The 22,195-nt window shown below is 39.6% G+C and overlaps 1 long non-coding RNA gene across 1 annotated transcript; it reads left to right on the plus strand.

The window, feature by feature from the left end:
* Positions 1–6,855: 6,855 nt before the first annotated feature.
* On the plus strand, positions 6,856–21,491 carry LOC118803387. The gene is made up of 3 exons (XR_005006856.1): positions 6,856–6,916; positions 13,709–13,944; positions 19,684–21,491. It is a non-coding gene; the product is annotated as an uncharacterized LOC118803387 (long non-coding RNA).
* Positions 21,492–22,195: the final 704 nt, after the last annotated feature.

The raw sequence follows: 22,195 nt of genomic DNA on the forward strand, positions 1-22,195 counted from the left end.
AAAAAGGTCATGTATTTCACATGTTAAGTGTGCAAAAACCACAAGTGTTTACAAGTAAACACATGTAATGTGTGATCATGTGACATGAAACAACATATGTAATTACAAGTTTTTTCACATGTGAAAATGTTTTCGCATGTTTATTCATATATGAAATTCATGTGTTTTCTGTAAGGGAAGAGGACACGAATGTTCAGTTACCCATCACTGTATATTGTATTTATTTCAACTATTCATTTTTTTGTCATATAATAATGAAAATATGATTTAGAGGTGTTCAGTGCAGAAAGCATCTCCTTTTAAGAAGTTTCTGTTGACCAAATTACCACTGCAACAATAAAACTAATTTCAACAAGCACCTATATGTGATTTCCTGTGTTGTGTTAGCTTAATAGTGCCACACATTTATTTTCCCACACTGAGTTTAATACTACTTAATTAGACATAACCAAAAATACAAACATTTGAACATCTTTATCATCTTTTTATATTGCAGTTTACAGCAACTCATCCAGGAAATACTTCAAAGGATAACACTGAATATAAATGGAGGAGGGGTTTAGCCTATTTTCTATCTTTTAGCCAATTTAACCTGCTATATTTTCGCCTAGTTGTTAAGAAAATCAGCCCCTCAATTTAAACAAAACTGGGTTCTTACTTCATTTATCAATACATTAAGTGGTCCATGTGAGCAGCATAACTGTCCATGCGGATGTTGGCCAATTCTGGCAAACATATGGCACTGCTGGCCCACTGTCGGCACTGACAAAACTGCATGTGAACCAAAAGTGGCACACATTAAAACATGCTTATTCAGCCTTATGTCCTAAAACAGATCTGGGCCAGTTCTGGCATAGATATAATAGTATGTTGGCCTATGTAAACATTTTCTCTTAACTGATAAAAAAAGGGCAGTCCAACACAATCTGCCTCAATACTAGGTTTCTAGTTTGATAGTTAATTCAAATTTGGTATTAAAAAATTGTGTTTATTGAGCAAAGACGAGTAAGTTAACATTCCAGCACCCAGTTTCAGGCTAAGTCATCATTGTCATTTCAAGGCAAAACGTGGTACTTCTTGGTAAAAAGAAGTACTTCTTCTCAGAGCTAACTTCTGCTGCATAGTGAAATCACATAGATTTTAAACATCTACAATCCACACATGCAGCTGTTTTAGAGTACAAAATATTAGTGCCCCCCCCAAAAAAAACGAATTTAACCTCTAAAAAGGAAGATACATTGTGTCATTTGGTATTTTATTATAGGACAGTCATAATTGCACCAGTGTTTCATGGAGCAGATTGTGATGGAGACTTGGAGATAGGAGGAGCAGAGATTCGAGGAGCGCCCAGCTGATTGATTGGGCTGAATGTTGAACAATGAGAAAAAGATGTGGAGCTGAGGAAGATAAAGGCCACCTTGGGATTCTGCTGATGTGTTTCTGCTGCATTAATTGTCGTGATAGCACACAAACGTTCCACACAAACACTGAGACATGGGTAGATGTGTATTTTTTGCCAAATCCTTTTCAGCACTATCATTGAATTGTTAGATCCTGTCTCAGACCTTCATGAGAAAAGAGCACACGCTTGCAAACTAAGCAGCTGCTGATTTAATATATCATATTTTGAGGTTTTGTGAATGTAAAACTGATTATTTTAACACACTGAAGCAATGCGAAACACTTAGACACTGAGATGTTTCCTGCATGTGTTAATGATTTCTCACATTGGAAGACAGTTGTGGAACAAAAGGCCAGCAAAACAGTCCCTCCCTGCTCAGCCATAGAATGGAAGAACTGCTGAAATCTATCATGCAGTTTTTTCGTAATAGTGATGGTATCATGAAAGGTAGGCATGTCAGGTAAACATATTTCCGTTTTCACTTATCACTGTCAGACAAAGCTCTTTAACGCCATCGCTGCTGTTAGTCAAAGTGATTCACTTCACAGATGATTTTCTTTTGGAAATCCGATAAGTGGTCTATCATAACAATGTTGCATGCGTGGTGTGGTCATTGGTTTGATAATGACTTGAGGGAAGTCGGAGACTGCGCTTGTCACAGAGGAGATTCAATTTATGACAGGCTCTCTGTTGAGAGGCAGATAGAGACCAGGCCAAAATCTCAGCCTTATCTTAATAGGATTAAACATTAATTTCCCATTGTTCCCTCAAAGACTGGATTGGTAAATCCAACTCCTATGAATTTTAATTGGAACTGTCAATTCTGAAATCCAAGCCTCGGCACAATGCATTTTATTTACGGCTTAGCCAAGAGAGAAGTATTAAAGACATAATGGATGATTATTCTTAAACTTCTATTTTTAAGTGTTCTCTACTGTGATAAGATATTTGGCTGAATGAAACCGAAAATGTGTGCCAGTGAAGCAAACCCAAGTGTTGGAACTGCATATCATGAGTTAAGGGGAAAAGAAATACTAAAATAAGACAACTTCAACATTTAAAATGTATGTTTATACTCTAGGCATCTATTGTGATGTAGGCTTTGTCTCATATTGCTAAAACTGGATCGTATCATGTTAACATCATACCTGTCAAACGATTCACAGGAAAAGGTTTTAATCCTTCTAGAGATTTATTTCCTGTATGTTTCACTGTTGATGACGGCTCTGTACTTCGTGCAATATATTTTTTTCCTTCTTTTTCTGTCACTTCTAATAATCTTGAAAGACAGGCTGAGAAGCACGCTCTGAGAGGTACCGCAAAATGGCTTTCACAGATCTCTCCGGCATGGAGCAGGAGAGAAAATCAAGTTCCTCAGATGTCTTTAAAACAGGACTTCAATCTGTCTTTGTCATATATCATCAAACGGAGTCATTAGGGTGTCTTCGCAGCAATGAATTAGCCCTGGACAGCTGTCCGATTCATATCTCCTTGAACAATAACAATATATTCTGCACTGTGCTCACAGAGGTGCCCTTACAGTAAATTACTCAGGATCTAAAGAGGAGGTGAACGGGCTGAGGGTGTAACCCTATGAGACTGTACCCTCTGCAGAGTTGAGCTAATGCTCAGGCCAGTAAATCTGTCAGCTGATGGTTTTCCAAGACGCCGTGGACACAGCGGCAGACAGAGGGAGGCCGAGGCTGTGCAGGTCAGAGGTCACGCCCACGAAGAGGGGGGCTTCTGAGACTCGGCACAAACGATGTGATAGATCAGGGAGCGGGGCTGTAAATAGGCGGTACACTGAGGCACTGGGCTGTGGGAAATACACAATGTACATCATCGCTTTCGCAACATCTCTCCATTTCACACAAAGGCAGCCCTGACAGCTCTTTTCTGTGGAACAGACTCGAGTCACTGATCTCACACAAAGATCAGATAGCCTACCGCTCCACAGCAGATACCAACAACAGCTTCCAGCAGGGATATTTATGCTTCACTTTACCTACGCTGATGGGATGGAATCAGCTAGGAGAAACTGCCAAAATCCTTTTTATTTTTAAAGTAGAGATCAGAGACAGATTTTCAAATTAGTGATTTCTAGGCATTGTCAGTCAGGGACAGATGTGATTTTTTATTTTTTATTTTTTTGCTTATAATGTCTGTTGGAGATTTAGCACAGGAATTGTTTGTGCAGTTGACATGAAACAATAAAAAGCATTCTATATAGCACTAAAAAAAGGTTCTATGACTCCAGTGGAGGAGCCCTTTTTGGTGCTTTAGTTCTTTAAAGAAGTATTTACAACTTTTTTTTCCACCACAGAGATCGTATATAATAATAATACTAATGGACGCAACAGAGAATACAATAGCATGTGGCACACATATAAAGAGCCATTTTCAGAACTTCAAAGAATTGTTCAACCCTTTTCCGTCTCTGTTTATCATGTGATTCTCAATGCAGTTGTTGCATTTCGTTAACATGAAAAAACATGAACTTACAAGAAAAAAACTCATAGATTTTTAGTTTGCCTATCAAACTACAAGTGCCTGTGTATGTCTGTCTGTCTGCCCTGTGATGGACTGGCGACCTGTCCAGGGTGTAGCCTGCCTTCCGCCCAATGACAGCTGGGATGGGCTCCAGCACCCCACCGCGACCCAGAAGGATAAGCGGTTTAGATGATGTATGTATGTATGTATGTATCAAACTACAATTTGAACAAGAAAGTATGTGAATAGGGAAATGATCATGTCAGTCACACTTTATTGTAAATGAATCAACAAATCAATACTAAGCACTTACCCCTGAGTAAGCTTGCACAAAACCTCCAACAATGAAGGAAATCACTTTTATACAGTGACAGAAACACATAGCACGTGGAAAGAACTGATTCTATGCTAACACGTTCAGTGAATGGATCACTGGTGAGAAGCTCAGTCCAATACTGCTAAAGAGTTCAATATGTTATTTGTTTTGTTATTAGGTTTATAAATGCAAACAAGCTACCATCAGTGTAACCCTTAATTCAGTAGAACTAAGTTGAACTAAAGTAGCATTAGGAAAATGGTAGCTGTGTCTGAAACTGTGCCCTATTCAATATATACCACACTATTTTGGGGTTCCGCCATTTTGTAGTGGTGACCAAAAACATAAGGTGCATTCCAATATGTAGTTCCCTGCAAAGTGTACTGTACATGCGTTTTAAGGGTGATTCCAAACCACAGGCAGTGAAAAAGGTCTGTTGGAAGGGATCTTCAAACTGCACAGGGAGTAGTGAACAACGGTTTATCACTTCACAAGAAGCTGTGGGAAAGTTTAGCCTTCAGTCATTGCAGGTCTCTTGAAGATGCATGTTTGATTGTAATGCTGTACGATGTTCCAAATAAAGGTTTTTTCAACTGCATTTCTCTTAACCGACCGCTACTACTCAAGTTGTAGGGAACATAACAGTACTGCTTAGGGACCCTGTCGAATGTAATGCAGCTAGTGTATTGAAGATCCAGTGTGCTCCAACAATCCCACAATGTTCCACAATACGCAGCATACAACCAACATACCCTAAGCAGTTAGGTTTGGTTTGAAGATTCACGTGCAACTTCTCTGAGGATTACTGAGCCCAGCTACAGTGTCAGTGTCTACACAGACCTCTGTACAGACCAGTTACAGATGTAACAAAGCTCTTCTCATGTGTGCAGTCAGACTCAGTAGTTATAGTGGACTGATGGCAGGATGTTTATAGTGTTTATGTGACAGAATCTGCTGTCATGCAGTAATGAGCATGTATGATGTAGCCTAGTATTAGAAATGGTTTACTACCATCACAAATTCTGTTCCCTATAATAATCTTCTATATAGTGATCCAGATTTTCAAATGTAGGGTACAGTGATTAGGGGAACATTTCGGACATGGCAAGTGATTCTCTCTTTACTCAGCACAACATGGACGTCAGAGAAAAGAAAGCCAAACTGAGGTTAGGTATCAACATAACCAGATGGCTACTTTACTAATTTCGCTTTTAGGTTGTTGTCCTCTTCATCTAATGAATGAATTCTGTCTTATAAGTTATCCATTCTCACCTTTGTTATGATGATTTGAAGACAATTACAGTTATATGGCTGAAATAAAATGTTGTCCTTCCTGAAAGTAATGTTAATGATCTGTCTTCCTTCTGCAAAAAAAACAACAACAAAGACAAACAAACAAACAAACAAAAAAACAATTAAAAACAGCCCACCCCAAAAAAACGACCCCAGAGCAGCTGTAGTTTTTAAAGGTCAGACGGGTTTTTTTTTCCCCTAGTGTTTAAACTGGAAAATCTCACTTTAGAGACTACTGCAGCATCGCTGTAAATGCGAGCATGTATACAACACTACAGCACATGAAATGATTCTTAAATTTTCCCATTTTGCTTATACAATAGACAACCGTTGCTTTTACTAAAGAACCCTTCAATAACCCCCTCTTTAAAGAGTGTCTGTGAAATTATTAACTTCGTGCCCTAACTAATTGTGCACTAAAAATGTAAATCACAAACTGGCTCAGGGGAGCCCCCTGGCGGCCATGTGGCCCTAAGCAGCTGCTTATGTTGCATATTAGGTAGAGCCAGCACTGTATGCTGTGCAATGTAATGTAACACTCAGTTCCGTCACTTCTTTCTAGTTAAATGCAGCGACACTATGCTGGATATGACACCAGCCAAGGCTGTAGCTTCCCATGCACTGTAGCATGCCATAGGTGGGAACATAACAGGAAAATACTAATTAGGCAGTATTTTATTGTGTAAATTCCACTTGAAAACAGCGGCAGGTGAAAACAGCCTAACGGAGTGGAGAAGATCACAGGCCTGCTAGATTGGCACTTTCGTTGGAGAGGTAAGTGAAAATAGCTTCTCTTCTCATCTGAGGTTTCATTCAAGGTTAGTCAAGCGAGAAGGAGCTCAGAGAGGCCAGTGTTCATTTTTACTTGCCTTTTTTTCCATCTCAAGGAGAAATGTCTCTTATTTTTTATCTCACTGTCCACATAGTATAGAATTTTCAAGCAATGTGCTGTTTAATTTAATAAGAAAGATATTCTGAGAAAGACCTTATTGCCTTAGGAGTTTCAGCATTTGTTATTGCTTGGTGTTTCTTTTTCTATATTTCTTTACTTTTTTTATCTTGACTTAATAGGTCAGTGTCATAGATCATAGGTCAGTTGATCGTTTTATTTGTATTGGTGCATTTTAACCCAGAGATTCATGTAATCATATTAAGTCCACATAACCAGTTGTCAATCACTTGTTAAACACTTGGGTTGAGGTGAACTAAAATACATATTCATATTGCATGCTGTTTCTGAATAGTTATCATGTATAGTACTTTCAGATCAGTGTGCCACAGTGGTCAGTACACGCTTGTGTTTGTGTTCCTCTTTGCTGCTGATGGCCAAAGATTACATAACAGCTCAGTGTCACTGACCCACATGCACTCCTGAAGAGGACTACATGAAAATCCACCCTGAAGATCAACCTAATGTAAGTACAAATGTGTCCTACCATGCTGGACAGAAGATGTTCTCTTCAGCAGTCTTTATACTGTAGAACTGATAGAGGGCTTGCAATATCAGCCTGACTATCCTGCTCTGTGTGTATGAATCTCTGAGCCTGCGCCCTCTCATCAGTAGCACCAGCAAAGCAGGTAAAGGCAATGTGAGCTCTAGCAGAAGGCCTATTGAATATTAATTGGCTGTGCGGCAGATGGTCCTCAATGGGGAGCGAGGGCTGCCCTGTGTCTGTCAGACCTCCAGGACCCATAAATACATGTAAAACAAACAACCTAATTGCATGTGTAACGCTACCGAGCAAGAAGGGTTATACAACACAGGAGGGCACTGAGTGCAGGCCGCATGGATTATTACACTGACACTGCATTAACACTGACCTCCACTCTCACTTCTACAGTGCGGTTTCACACTTAGAACTAAGAACCAATCTGGTATCCAAAAGACAGGATTTGGCCTGATGAGGAGTGGAAAACAGAGGTCGCTTTCTGAAACGCTTGGACAAAGAGACAGCATTCACAATATAGAACAAAGGTTAAATGTAGACGTGCTCCTCTCAGAGGGCAACCTGTCAGCCCCTCTACACATCCATGCCTATATAATTTCTCTCCACAGAGAGAGGCTGTATTCTGAATGTACTGCAATGTACACTCTCAGTGGAGATGGTTGTCTGAGCTCTGAGTTTTTTGGAACATTCAGTTTCCTTCATAGACACAGTTGTCTCCTGTACTCGTCTCAGACAGAAATTGAGAAAGTTCAGGTACTTTTCCAGAAAAAGTTTCCTATGTGAACATATTTCACGTGTTTACAAGTAAGTATGTGACATTATGTGAATTATGTGATTACACATTATACCTGGAAATTGCACATACTATTGTGGCAATACGTTAGTTTTATGGCAAGTCCATTTCAATGAAACAGCATAAAAGTATACATGTGAAAATGTATTAATTATGATGTAAGACAATTATATATAGTGCTGTGTCTGAGATTATTTTATTTCCAGTCAAAACAGACATTAAATACAAGTTATTAATTTTACTGGAATAAGAATCATGAAACATATTTAACTGAACACACAGAAGCCTCCAACCCTAAGGCCCAATCCCATTTCTTCTTTTTACCCCTACCCCTTGTTTTCGAGTGTCACCCTAACACCTTGGAACTGAGCTACATGGGGTAGTGGTTGAAATCTTGCCCTACAAAATGGGACAACCCTCAAATAAAAAAAACATTGCTTCATTAACAGGCTACTAGTGGTGCTCTGTAGGCGACCCAGCCCGACTTCAGTGATAGCAGAGATGGGAAAGGTTCAGTAACCTCGCTGCTGGGCTTTAGTTACCTTTAGGGCATCATATGCTTTCAAAGAGGGGGTGTAAGACAATTATTTATTATCACCCACCACTAATTCTTTGGTGATATGAAGCTGAAGTAGCTATTCACCAAATTCTTGTTCGAATTATTTCCCGCTCCACCTTAAACATTCTGGTGCTTCAGGCGTCAATACTGGGGGACTAAGGTGGAACCGAAACATTAGCATGCTATTAGCGATTTTTTATGCTTGTTGTGAAGAAAACGTGCATAATACATTGAAATTACCGTATACTAAGATAATACAATGGTTATTGTAATTTTTTAACAGAGAAAATTCTCACATTTGTGGGTTTCTTTGGTCGCTCGCGCAGCCATCTTGCCGGTTTTTCTTTATTTCTCACAATACTCCTTTTGGAGTGAGCCTCTGAAAAACCTCCGTTTGGAGGGCCATGTAGCCTTAACATTTCCCCCTACCCCTCCATCTCAACAAAAATTGGGACACCCTAACCCTAGACGTGAACGTGCAAAACAGAGGGCTAAGGGCTAAGTGGTAGGGGCAAGGGGTGAAATGGGTTGGGCCTAAGTATAACATTAAATCTATGAGTATTTAATTTGTCCACTCCTTATTTTTGTGCACTCTACTGTCACTTGAACTCTTCCATCCTTCTGGTCTTAAAACCAGTGAGTTACAGCTGTGACCTCCCAGCAAAGCTGTTCCCAAAGAGTCACTGACAGTATGTTCCTCTCAAACATTAACATTCATACAAACTCATCTTAACTACCTTATATGGGCATCTAAAATGAAAAGGAGATAATTCTGAAGAGATTGTATATGAGATCATAAAATTAGTGGAAAGTAAGTGGAAAAATAGGTTCCAACACTGGAAAAAATCATTAAAAGCTGTACAGAAACTGGAAATCCTAAATAATAGACCACCGAAGCAATCACTGCCAGATAAACAGTACTTAAAGATTTCATCTTTGAGAGAGAGGAGAAAATCTAACTCTACTCTTGCTTCAGATCTGAAAAATCCACACATTTCTGTCCATCCTTCCACTGTAAGAAGACAACTCAATACGTTGTGTAGTTGTCAAGAAGCTGTTACTAAGAAAAAGAAAAAGACAAAAAGAAGAAAATGGTACTAAAAGACCAAAACTGGACTAAATTTGAAACTGAGATTATTTGGATCATGAGAAGCTTCTAACTTCTAAGACTGAACCTATGCCTGCAGATTTCATTAAAAAAAATGAAAACACGTCTCCTGTGAAGAATGGAATTGTTATCAAGGCAAAGCGTGGACAACTAAATACTGATTTAATACTAATTTAATATTATAGTCAGCTGTTATCTGTGTAATTCTCTGTTAAATATATGTGTTTGCTTTTTTGCTAATACTGAAAAAAAAAAAAAAACTTGTGCTTAATGGCTGTTTTGACTAGGAATTAAACAAAAGACACTTTTGCACAGTATGTACAAAAACAAAAGACCTATGAAAAAGATGTGAATTACATCACCTGTAAAAAGTCCACTTGTGGAAAAAGCTGTGAAAATACCATGTGTAATGCCAAAAGATATATGAATTTAAAATGAAAAATGTCAAATGTGTGTGTTTTTCTGCCAGGGTGGTGTAAACAGTATCAGATATAGGCAAAACAAAGCATGCTGATTAAGTCCAGCAAAGGTCCCTTCAAGCCAAGGCTCGCTGAATTTTCATCTGTCAAATTTTCTCTGGTGACAAGTTTAAGCATGTGTGTTTTCCCCAGTATTCACAGAACAGCAAAACTAAACAAGTATTAAGGGTGGAGAATTAGAGAACAAACCCAGCCCCCAAGACCAAAACCTATTTTCTCCTCAGCCACCTGAGAGAAAACACCCTTAGCCTATTAACACCTCTGCAGGACGGCTGTCTCAGGCTGTGTGTGTGTGTGTGCATGCGTGCCTGTTTGTGTGTGTGTGTATACATCGGTCTGTGTGTGGTCAGTACCTCAAGGGCTAATATCTGTAGGCATATCGTGACATTACATAGCTGTACCTGGAGATGATAATTGCTCAACACAGGTTGTCTATATTCCTACAGTGATTTTGAATGGATTTTCAGAATTTGTGCTTTGCATAAATGTCACATTGCATTTGGTCATCTGAGTGCCTAAATGCGTGATCTTACGTGGACCATATCCGCAATGACTTTGTAAAACAAATGTGGTGCTTTTGGAGGCGGCAGTCTTGGTGGTACGTGGTTTCTGACAGAACAGGCTGTAGTTTACTTTCACCTTGAGTGAACAGACATTGCCAGGGCCCAGATGGCCACAGACAGGGTGTGAAGGAGACAAGGAGAGAGCAGAAAGAACACAGAGGAGACAGAGAGAGAGTGAGAGGGAGAGAGATACAGACCGGGGGGGGGGCAATAACAAGCATTACACATCCCACTCTCCTACTAACTGTCCTCATACGCCTCATCACTCACAGGCCCATTGTTGATGTTACTTTTAATGTATTATTCTAATAAACAGATGGGCCGTCGGTGCACATGATCTTTCAAATAAATGGAATACTGATAGGCCTGTATTTACCCAAGTGTGTCTCTCCTTCTTCAAACATCCTGGATGTGGGACACAGTCCTACGACAAATAACGGAAACATAAAGGGAGTTGCTATTGGCGCTGTAATTTGTTTGATTAAGATAAGAAAAAGTCTGGACGACTCTGTTTAACAGAATGTCATAGTCATCTGAGGGTCTGTTTTACAAGTTGAATTTAAACAAGGCCCTACTGTACATGGTACCAAGGTTTCATGTATTTTATAGTGACTAAAGGGACTGATTTTCTCCACTGTTTGATCACCTCCATTAGCTGTCTGCTCCAAATATGCTTGTTTTAACATCCCTGGGACTGCAGACAGGCTAATTCATGGAACACCGGACAGGATGGCTGGAGACTCGTCTCTATTGTTTTGCTCTTCCCAGAGCTTGCAGTTATGACTGGAGGCAAACAAACAAATATGTTGATTAGGTTCCTCCAGGAAGGAAGTGTTCTCAGGGACCCAGCCTGAGCAACACAGCATCAGCATCATGGCTACGTGGAACAGCTTTCTGCTTAAGAGAGTCTTCTGTCTGAGTCAACATTAGATCAATATCAGCAGCAGATCCCACAGCCTCTAATCTCAACACAAAAGGGACCACCATTGTAGATGACGTCACTGAGCTGACATACAATGCTGTGGTGGTGTCGGAGAAATGGATGAGATTATCCTCGGCTCTGTGATCTGCTGTTTAGGGGTGAAGTTTGGACTTAATTGGTTGGGGGAAGGGTCAGAGCTGAGTGGAGAGAAGGCCATGCCAAAAAGTGAAAGAAAGGTCTTTATCAAGTCTTTATCTTTATTTTATTGAGCTTAGGTACCAGCACCCCCAGCACCATTACCAAACAGTAGGGTTCCTAACAACCAGCGATGCAATTGCAATTTATATATATATATATATATATATATATATATATATATATATATATATATATCCCAAAATTACTTCGGGGGGAAAAGTCTGGTTCCACTGACTTACATTAAAAGTATGTTTTTATATATTATATATATATGTTATTATATATATATATATATATATATATATATATATATATATATATATATATATATATATGTTATTATATATATATATATATATATATATATATATATATATATATATATATATATACTTTATCACTTTATTAGGAACATCAATAGAACACCTTTGGGATGTGGTAGAACGGGATTGTTAGGAAATCGAAACAGATCAGACGTTTGTAGATTAAAAAACAAGGTGGTAGTTTACTTAGAGGTTTAGGAGAATCACAATGGGGGTAGTCGTAACAGTCCAGAGAGCTTAGTAACCATAACCAAAACGACATCAGGGGAGTGAAACCAGATACCAGACCAAGTTCAAAAACCAAAAGTTCTAAATAATCACAGCAAACAAAACAACAAGGGCGAACAAGAAAAAGGGAAGGTCAAAAAAACACAAAAAGGCTTAACAAAGACAGAAAGCTCAGTATGCAACAAGGTGAGTTGGCAATACTTCACAATGTACTAGTCTAAAGCCCAGGCTTAAATACTGACTAGCTAATCGCTAGATAATAAACAGGTGTGTGTAATCAGAATTCTGGTGAGGAGGAACAAAAGAATGAACATTCGTTGGTGGATGGTGAAGTGATGGGAGTCATGATCTTCCAATGGCTCATGGGAGTTGGAGTCCTCTAAATAGTCCATGGACTCAACTGATTCCACAGGAGAAAGAGAACAGACAAAGGAGGCGTCCTCAGTGGGAGGCGAGACAAGGAGATTCACAACATAGAAGTTCACCTGAAAAATCTGCATGAATTGCATAATGCAATCATGTCAACATGGATTTGAATCTCAAAAGATTTTCCAACATCTTGTGGAATCCATGCCACAAAGAATTAAGGACTTCCAGCCCTCCCAGGACCCCCTGTATTTCACACTTGGGTGTAAGAAACTGTTCCCCAATGGCAATTTATGCTACTGTAGTTGACAACTGTTTGCCCAGCCTGTGTCCTCCACTCTAGCACTCCCAAGAAATACACACACACATCTTCTAAGCCGCTTCTCCTTCTGGGTTGCGGAGGGAGTTGGAGCCTATCCCAGCAGTCATTGGGCGGAAGGCAGGATACACCCTGGACAGGTCACCAGTCCATCGCAGTCCCAAGAAATAAAGTAGCCTAATTAGTATCACTATGTAACCGTTGTAGGCTAGTATTTGTTAGCATGCACAGCATAGTCTCAAAATGTCTATTCACCAGTTTTTAAACATAGATTTCCAACAGATTTCTTAAGGTGGAAGTGGAGCTTATCAAAACGAGAGTTGAAGTAAATAATCAGATTCTAGAATTTAACTAGCCAATCAAATTAAGCTCAGGAGACAATATTCAACTAGTTGAAACCTGCAAGCAAAGCGCACATAACCACTGGGACTACTGGAGCTAAACTGCAATGTGTAAAGTTTAATGAAACTTACTGCAGCCAGGCTGAAACCATGGTGCATTCCTCAGTTTTGGATAAGTTAATGCAGCAGGCTAAGCTGTTAGTAAAAATATCAACACAAGTAACAAAAATATGGATCTGCTGCATGATTTCCTTCAGAGAAACAGCAAGTGAAAATACATGTCAAAGCAACTTCCAGCATTTAAATTTACTTCATCATGTTGTCTCAGAATAAAATACAGCAATGAGCTGAATAGCTCAAACAGCCAGCCCGACACGCAATGTTTTTTTTTTCAAAGAAGTTGCATGTTTGTGTGTATTTCGCCCAACAGTAATGCAGATATGGATCTGCAGTAGCCCCAGTGTAAGCAGTGATGGTAACAAATGTTAAGTGAGGAAATGTATAATCTGAGATGACAAGGGCTCTACGGAGTTAATGATTTGTTGCGTATTTCCTTTCAGGCTGTATAGCACGTTTTCACAGGCAGACAGTAGTCTGAGAGGCGAGAGTGGTGAAGTGGAGGTCCCACCGCTGCTCTGGGGGGAGAGAGATTGATGCTGGTGTCAGTGATGAATCTCCCATTATGTGTGAAACTGTGGTGTCCTTGAACTCCGGGGTTTGCCATATGCTGTAAAGGACAAAGGATGTGAAGAGAGACGAGTACCTTAATCAGTGCTGTTTCCTTGGTGTAAAGAAGGTCAGTGGGGTTTTCTGTCTGGAACAAAAAAAAATTTCTGTGGTTCCAGTGGTTATAAAAATCCGTTTTTCTGGTAAATCAAATGTCTGTTATTGATCAGAATCAGTGTATTGGCACTGGGATAGTGTTTTCATATGAATGATGTACATGTTATATTATTAACCGTTCATGTTTAGCATCATGGTCATCACACTTGGTATACAGCAACTCCTCCTCTATTAAGATGCAGAGAAATGTGCTAATCCCATACAGCAAAGCTTAGAGTTTACTGCAGCTTTTTTCCATATGAGGCAGTGAGCTAGGCTCAGAGAATATTCAGTACTGATTGATTTGCCTGGGTGAAATTTTCACTAATGCAGCCCTCTCTGGTTTGCACATTCAATGCCTCACACTTCCACTACAGACGAATGAGAAATCCTAGTCAAAACACAATCCCAGAATCACACTCAGGAGTCTTCATCTAGCCTGGAATTTAAACAAACAGAAGTGTGAAGTAATACGTCTCTGCTTGGGAACTGCATAGAGGTTCTGGCTTTTTGCAATAAGAGTGAAACAGTCTGTGTTCTTGTGTTGCCTTCTGTCTAGGCGCTCAGCCGAGAGACAGTATGTGATGATAGAAATCAGCAAACTTCAGGGTCACTCGTGTCTTTTTTAGCTGTGTATACTGAGTGTAATTCGATTACTTTTGTTCCCCTTTATCATCTAATGAATAATAGCAGCTTCAACAAGCTAATGGGCTAGGGCCAGTTAACACTGTGTTTAAGAAATTCACAAGCTGCAGGAGCTTTGAAGGATGATAGATTGTCTGAATTAAATAAAGGGATTTTCTTTTTTTTCTTTTCCCAGAGCCTTGAGTGCAATTTCCACTCATAGAAAGGAAATTGCACTCAGGCTTCCACACATTGCCAAGTCAAGTCCCGAATGCTTTGCAAATGCACAGCGTATTCACAGTGCAAAGGTTGAAGCTGTTTTTGAACACCAAGCCAAAGCCTAGGGGACCAGTACTGGCTGCATTAATGAGGGACACAGGGCACATGTTTGGTCATACAGACTCACTGACCATGCAAGTTTCTCCTCTACTCTTGCTGATAAGTGCTGTTTGCCTGGAGTGGACATCATAATAATTACATTTAAAAGTATGTGTAAACCATTTGGCCAGAGATAGAAATGTACCTTGCTATAGACCTCCTCTGATCAAAAATGAAATCTATTGTTTTATATTGTCAGTATATCTCAAAATACAAGTAAATAGTAGATCATATTTTCAAGATATTACTTTTTTTTGTATGGAGACATTTCTGTTGTCTCGGTCAAAAAACATAGTCTTGTGACCACCCTACATTTGTGGCCATTAAGTCAATGGGTAATAAGTGAAAAAACACAATGCCTCCAACTCTTGAGTTATTACTAAAATAATTTAAAACATACGGAGAAGATGGGACTTCTAACGACCATGCAAGGTCTGGTAGACCACCAGAACTGTCCCCTTTAGATAAACAGTAGCTTTCATCTTTGAGAGAGGGAGGAGAAAATCAAGCTCCGCTCTTGCTTCAGATCTGAAAAAATCCACAGGTGTTTCTGTCCATCCTTCCACTGTGAGAAGACAACTCAGCGTTATGAGTCTGAAAGGATGTGTAGCTGCCAAGAAGCTGTTACTAAGAAAATAAGTAGACAAAAAAGAAAATTTGCAAATCAAACAAAGAAGCTGCTGGTGTTCTGAGAACAATGGACTGACCACCACATAGTCCAGACCTTAACATCACTGAATGTATTTAGGATTATTTTTATATATTGTGAGAAGTAGAAAATACCAACTTCTAAGACTGAACTTTGGAGGTGTGGAAAAATATCCCTGCAGATTTTTTTTGAAAAACAGAAAGCAAGTCTCCTGAAAAGAAGCTGTATTAAAGGCAAAGGAGGGACACACTGAATACTGCACAAAACTATATTTTCTTTAGTTGTTGGGGCTTTTCTGTTAACTTGTGCTTAATGGCTGTTTTGACTGTAACTTAAATAAATTAAGGGTGCTCCGTGACAGTATCATACCTTTAAACAACAACATGTGCCAGCCTAAAAGTACTCCTGAATCAGAATAAATTTTTATTTATATACTATGTACCATGGGTGTTTGTAATGTACCTACAATGGACACAGTAAGTGCTTTGATTTTTCTCTTAAAAAACTAATTATTTCTTCAGGCCATTCAACCCTTGTGCAAACTTTAATAATGGACACTGTTAATGATCAAACACTATTATTTCCAAAAATAAATATTATTGATCTTTCCTTCTTTTTATAGTTTCATATTTTTCCCTTTAAGGCCATCTCCTCTTAGAGCTTCTAATAATGACAAGTTGTAAAATGAACCATAAAAACTTTGGATCTTTCTTTATCATATAATGTATAGCAGATCAACTGAACTTTGTCAGGCTTTTAAACAGTGTTATATACGCTGTGAGGGGGACTGATGACAGTAATAGCCAAACTAATAGAATAGACATTGCTAATTAAATAGAACTGTAAAATCCCCTGACGCTTGACTCACAAACAACAAAGAGAGTCTCTGAGGCCTTGTTCCAAAAGCCATGGAGGCACCAAACATAAAACTGACAAGCAAACTAATTATCTCCAAAATTACAACATCTTAATGTCCATGCTCGTAACACAGCTATGCTCATTAGCCATGGAAGGAGGCCATTAAATTTGTTCTGAACACAGACAGCTGCATGGGGCTGTAATCAAGCTTGGCATATATGGTCCTGTCTCAGCTGCCTCCAGCAACAGGGAAGGTGAGGTAACTCGGCTGGAGGAAAACAGAAGCCCTTTGGGCTAATTTACGCGAACATGAGCATGCTTGTGTACTTTTACGGTGTGCTAATGAAGTAGGAGAGTATGGAATATAAATTTTCTCTGTTTCTTTTTGTGAACGAGTGACGTGTTACATGGGCTACATTTAGTCAGAGGTTAGGTTATTTTCAAATGTTTCTTTTAAGCTTAAAGCTGATAGCTAGGTTTTGGAAAGAACTTTCTCGCTCTCTGCAGTGGTAAGTTGAAGGCAGGCCTCGCTGTCTGTGTTATCTGATCCTGGTTGCAGTGAGGGGCAGGACAGACAGCATGTGGCTCTGGGTGTGCTATGACTGTGCTGTGCTTTGGCCTGAACCCGGGCAGAGATAGACGCTAAAGAACAGAGCCACTGTATCCATCCACTTTCTTTCGTTTCCCTCCCTCGAGTCTGACTTAATCCTGCCTTTTACTCTCTGCTCTTTTGTGACATCACATAGAAACCGAGATCCAGAGCTAATCTTCCATCCGATAACAGTGTTGCTTTAATCGGCCTGGCCCGTAATGAAAGTCACACGGGCTTACCTTTCTTAAGATTGTACAAGAAAAGTAACATCCATTCCCTATCAGAGGGTTAGGGATACAAGTCCCTTTACACCTTCAATACGACATATCTGAGCTGTAAATCCACCGTGGGTGTCATACTGGTGTCTGTAGCAATAAGTAAATAGCATGATAAAGAATAAAACTAGCTGCATCAATGATTAGGCTGGAAAATCCAGCACAGCTCCTGTTTCATTATTATATGGGGACAGGATTAGTGTAATGCCAAGGTATTTGCTGTTACATAGGCTACGGCTCTAACAGATATTATTTGAAGGATGAAACAGTGCATTATTTCTCTTCTTTGCTGTTCAAATTTGATGGATTATTATATGCTATTCTGCAATGGGAAAAAATAATTTGAGATACATTCCAGACATAATACTCCCACTGTGATATGGTGCAGCTTCTATATGTAGATGTTCTAAAGGCGCTGCGGTCAAGTGAGGTCAGCTCACACGGTCCCTCCTGCTGTTAGAACAAGGCAGGGGTCATCTCTGGCAAGGTGTCCCCTTCCTCTCTTTCTTCCCAGAAAGGCAGCGTGCGGGAAGGGCTACATTCTATACACCCAGCCACCGCTGACCTAGTTAACTGACTACAGCCCTCAAGCTGAAATGTAGCAAGTACTGTCACAGATACTGTATGTTCTCCTCAGGCTAAGTGTTCAGCCTGACCTTGTTTCAGCTACACACAACATATGTATCATAGTTCTAATATATAATAGATTTTTTACAAAATTAGAAGGATTTTTGTGGAAGACTGAAGTATTTTTGTTGTAGAAAAATAAAGCTTGAAGTATGCACAAGTGTGAGAGATACCATATTTATGCCAAACACATCCTTATTTTGATATCTTTATTCAGCCGCATTGAAAGCCTTGAAAGAGATTTATTTATGTATTGAGCGTTCATTCTTTTCAGACATTTATTTGAGCCTAGAATGCATCAACTTATAGGAATGTGCTGAATTACAGTACAATGCAGCCAGAACTGATAAAAAAAATCTCCTGAAAAAACTGTGATGCCTAAATACACTCCTGAGTTCTTATAGTGCTGTCAGTGTCCACCAGCTCCACGTCAAAAGCTGTTTTGAAATGCTTGAAACACAAAATGACGCTATTACAGTGGCAGAAAACCAGGGTAAAAAGCTTAGGCGGTGGAAAAAAAGTTAAATCTATTGAGATGAGGGAAGAAATTATTCAATTCTTCGTTTTAAAAGGGCAAGCCAACCAACTATTTACCTATGCCAGAGGAGGGAGAGAGGAGAGGCCCTTTGATGCAGTAATGAATAGATGTGGTGTGAGCTCAAGGCCATTTCAGTGCAAATAAGGTCTGCATATCATTCTTATTCTTCCTCTAGACCATTAATCTCATCTGCAAACCCCTCAGCAGAAAACCTGGGCCAGCTAAAGAGTGCAGAATAGAGGAACGAGAAGGAGTGGGAGGGAGGGTGGGGGTGTGATGGGGGGAACACAATGTAGAGCTAATTATCACCATTGAATTTTAACACAGAATGTTCTCTCAGAGGGGGAAAACTAAATCGGCTATGCTGGAGCAGACACTGTCTGTTTAAGCCACTTTTCTGAAATATATCTGTGATTTTACTTATTTGTAGTCAGTTACAGCTGTTTAAAAGAGAAGCTACCACTCAGATTTAGTTCTGAATCTCCATGCTTTGTCTGTGAATTGCAGCTTAGGCCTCATCTTGGCCATTAAACCTAAATGACAGTGAAGGTGAATCTGATTTTGATTGATGTGATTTTGGTTATTATATCTGTTTCACATTTGTCTAAAGAGGAAAATCTCTTAGTTGAAACTGTTTTGAGCAGACAGATGCTCCATGTCAGTGGCTCGATGAGCTGTGCCACTAGATCGCCCTCTATTGGCCAGCAGTGGTACTTAATTTGACTTTGGATTATCCCCTGGTGAAGGTCTAAAAATAAAAGGGGAGAAAATGAGAGGAATTAAAGTTGATATTCATCAACCGCTGTGAGGCTGTAAAACAGCTCCTCTCTGTGGGAGCTTTGAAGTCTCTGTTTCGTCACAATTTAATTAGTTCGAGTTTGATCACCTCATTCACACTAATGTGTTTAGAGCAGCTTGACTTGACTTTGGAGCCTTGAAAACAAACTGCCGCAACATGCTGCACTTACTACAGAGTTAAACCTTAATTGACCAGCAAGTGAAGGCTTCCATTTTACAGTCTTATAAAGTATGAATAAGTATGTTAGTTTGTATTGTTTTCCATGTAACGTGAAAATAATCCTTGGGATTTAATACGGCTGATCATTTTAAAGGGTTAAGAAAACAACTCTAAAGAACGTATCTGTATTCGTCCTGTGTTTCTTTGAGGTCAGCTCCTAAATGACCCTATCTGGACCTGGGTCAGGGCCCTGTTCTCCAGCACCAGCGCTCAGTGAGTCCACACTGGCTCTGCCATCACTGTCAGGGCAGGCCAGTCCCTACTGCAGCTCCCTGCCTCCAGACCCAAGCAAGGAAAAGGACACCTCTCACCCCGGAGCTGCTCATGTGTGGCCAGCAGCGACATCAGCTAAGGCATCTGCACCTACCCTGGAGACCCCACTGCTGGCCCCTGTATGGGGAAATTGATGGCTGTGCATGTGTGAAAGCAGGAGACATTGACCTCCCACTGCCACTGGCCTGATGCTCCCCCCTTTGTTCAGATAACGTGACGGACACCCTCGCTCTCCCCCAACTCTGCAAGGTTACTGCACCTCCACAGTGCAACTGAGTTCAGAGGACATGCATCAGAAATACTCCAGAAAGATCTGTAACATTACAGATTTTTATTAGCTGTAATCAAGGCCTGAAATAAATGCTATGAGAAACGGAACAGGCTAGACAAAAGCTACATCAGCAACACAGAGGAACATGGTTGGTTCTTTAGTGGGACACAATATGGAAATGTTGATGTCGTGATAACCTGAACATTTATAAGAACACTGTAAAGTTACTGTTCCTTAAACCATTTTCAAAGCCCTCTTAAATCAGAAGGTCTTCAGGGAAATGAGAATAGAATACAAAAAATGAATATATTGAACATTACAAAATATTTGGTAACACTTATTACCCCTACTTATAGCCCCCTGTAGGTGCTTTGTGGTTGTTTAGCTTTTCATTTAACGTACATTAAGCTAAATATTCATTAAATGGAAAGTCCATCATATTTATAAAAATGTCCCTATAATTTAATGCTTGAGCTGTAAATGGTAAAATAGTGGCAAATCTGAGGGAAAAAAAGTTTTCTTAGGGGACTATTGTACCTTACAATTCCCTACATGTTTGACTACCATTAACGGATTAAAAAATACTTTTTAGGCCAAAATCTTTTCTCAAAACTATTGTAAAACACCATCTTCAGGCAACATATTTGCAACCATTTCATGTAATAACTTTCTATGAGGGAGCTTTTAGAGGCAATAAAGTCTTCAGATGTCTGGTTTCTATCACCATCACTGTGAACAATTCTGACTGAGTAAGTTTCTCTAGAACAGAGCATTTCACATCAGACCACTCTGAATTAGTTTACTTCTATCTTCATGATTTAATTATGAATTATTTTTAAATCAGTGGAAATCACTTTCACCATTCCTTAACCATAACCCTGGTCTTAATTGTAAACCTAATCCTAATCTCAACTCAAAATTTTAACTTAACCCTAATCCTGGTTCTAACTCTAATTCTGTTGAGAATCAACAGTTTCACCAGATACTTTGTTAATAATTTGAAGACTAATGATTATTGTCTACATTTGTAATCTGTAGATTATTTTTGGCATCTATCCAAATAAAATAGCATCAAATAATCTATTCATACTTAAAATTTAAGAATGTAATGACAACAAATAACAATATATTATATACAAATGTACTTAATTAGCCCAGAAAAGCCCAGTTTAATACAACTTTTATGGAAATGTGCTTTGCTTTTATTTTCCATAGTCTAAAGCCAAAAGTTTTTTTATGTCCCTGATTACTTTTCCCTCTTTTTTGTTTTTCAGGTTAACTGTGCCTGTCTGCAGATTTGACGTCCACCTTGAGGGCAGATGTGCCTGGCTGACCTGGCTGTACCTCATAGGTGGGCTGTTTTCTGGAAGCGCTGTGGTGGACCTAGGAGAGCAGGTGGCTGGAGGTAGAGCTGAGAATGAGGCAAGTGCGCAGAGAGCAGCTCAGGTCTCTGCAATTAACCGTACATAATCACACACCTCCGCTGCTGCTAATCACAGTCCACATGCGCTTTTTAGCAGAAGGTCATCTGCCCGGCCTTTGTCCGGCACTAGATGTTGCAAGCGTGAGGACACTTCCATCCGGCACTTAATTCAGTGGAAATTATGGATAAGGAAATATGCAGCTACAGGAATTCCTCTAATATTCTAACAATCCCTAAATAAATACATTTGTCATGCAGAGAACATCGCATGGAGTGGTTGATTTAAGGCAAAATGTTGGCTTTCATATATGAGGAATATATTGTAATATACAGCAACATGAATGCATAACAAGTACTGCAACACATTTTCAGCAATGCACTCAAAATATATTCAGTCCCAGGTTTTAATGTATGGCTTTTGGCTTGAGGGCCTGCATGAGTGCTTGTGGTTGCTCGCTGAATGACTCCATCGGTGTGATATATGGATTGGAAATGGTAATCCCACATTATGTATGAGCAAGTGAAAGCTTAACTCTGGATTAATGCTTGTAATTTATTGTGTTTTCTTTGTGCTACCCAAGTGCACTTTAGTTCCTGCTCACCGGTGGGAGTGTGTGTGCATGTGTGAAAGAATTCGTGATTTAAATTGCTGTCTGGCTGTTTCTATTGCGCTTTACTGTAAGGAGAGAAAGTCCTCCG

This window comes from Colossoma macropomum, unplaced genomic scaffold (assembly GCF_904425465.1).
Source record: "Colossoma macropomum unplaced genomic scaffold, Colossoma_macropomum, whole genome shotgun sequence".
Classification (NCBI taxonomy): domain Eukaryota; kingdom Metazoa; phylum Chordata; class Actinopteri; order Characiformes; family Serrasalmidae; genus Colossoma; species Colossoma macropomum.